Raw genomic sequence first — 733 nt, 5'->3', positions numbered from 1 at the left:
CTCCCCCACCGCCCCCTCTCCCTCCCCCCGCCGCCCCTCCCGATCCGACACGCTCGCCCCCGTTCCCAGAAGCGTAGGAGTCTCTCCTCCGATTAAAAAAAAAATCGTTAAATATCGTCACAAATCAAAGAGAACGCGTGACGTCATGCACTTTGACGACTTTGATTGCATGTTCTTGTTTTTTTTAGACGCCTGTATCACAGTCTGTGTGTTACGACGCGACCCCTACAGGTTGCGTTGGGTGTCCTGCGGGAATTGAAACCAATTGCAGTATTGTGCAAAAAAACAAAAAACATTGAACCACATCGGTGCGCATCTGTTTTTGCCACGTTCACTGCAAGCGTTCAGCGAATGTCAAAACAACGCGTGGTTACACTGACACCTACTGACTACCCTCGCAAAGGCCTGCTATATTTGCTTAGTGTTTCCGATGTGTCACAAGTACTCAGGCTGTACTTTGAAAGACCCTGTGAAGTGAATTCAGAGATTTATTTTGAAATTAATTGCAGGAAACATGTACATACAGCACCAGGACGTAATTATGGAGCAACAGTGTTCAACTGTTTCTTACCATTTCCCTTTTCCAGATTTTTGGGGAGCACAGCTAAAATGGTGCCAAGTGACGCAGTTGGGATTCCACCGCCTAGTGGTTATTCGGTGCCATTGCAACATGCGGTGAGCCAGAGAGCCTCAACGTTCGCCACAAGTGTCACATATAGAGAATGGGGAAAGA

The 733-nt window shown here is 47.6% G+C and overlaps 1 protein-coding gene across 1 annotated transcript in view; it reads right to left on the bottom strand.

Moving 5' to 3' along the window:
* Positions 1–733, bottom strand: part of LOC109532318 (LIM and SH3 domain protein 1-like) — a 22,637-nt gene that overhangs the window by 21,114 nt on the left and 790 nt on the right. The window lies entirely within an intron of this gene.

This window comes from Hippocampus comes, unplaced genomic scaffold (genome assembly GCF_001891065.2).
Source record: "Hippocampus comes isolate QL1 unplaced genomic scaffold, H_comes_QL1_v1.1 scaffold10, whole genome shotgun sequence".
Taxonomy (NCBI): Eukaryota; Metazoa; Chordata; class Actinopteri; order Syngnathiformes; family Syngnathidae; genus Hippocampus; species Hippocampus comes.
The sequence above is the reverse complement of the archived record's forward strand: the minus strand, read 5'-3'. Positions and strand labels throughout refer to the sequence as shown.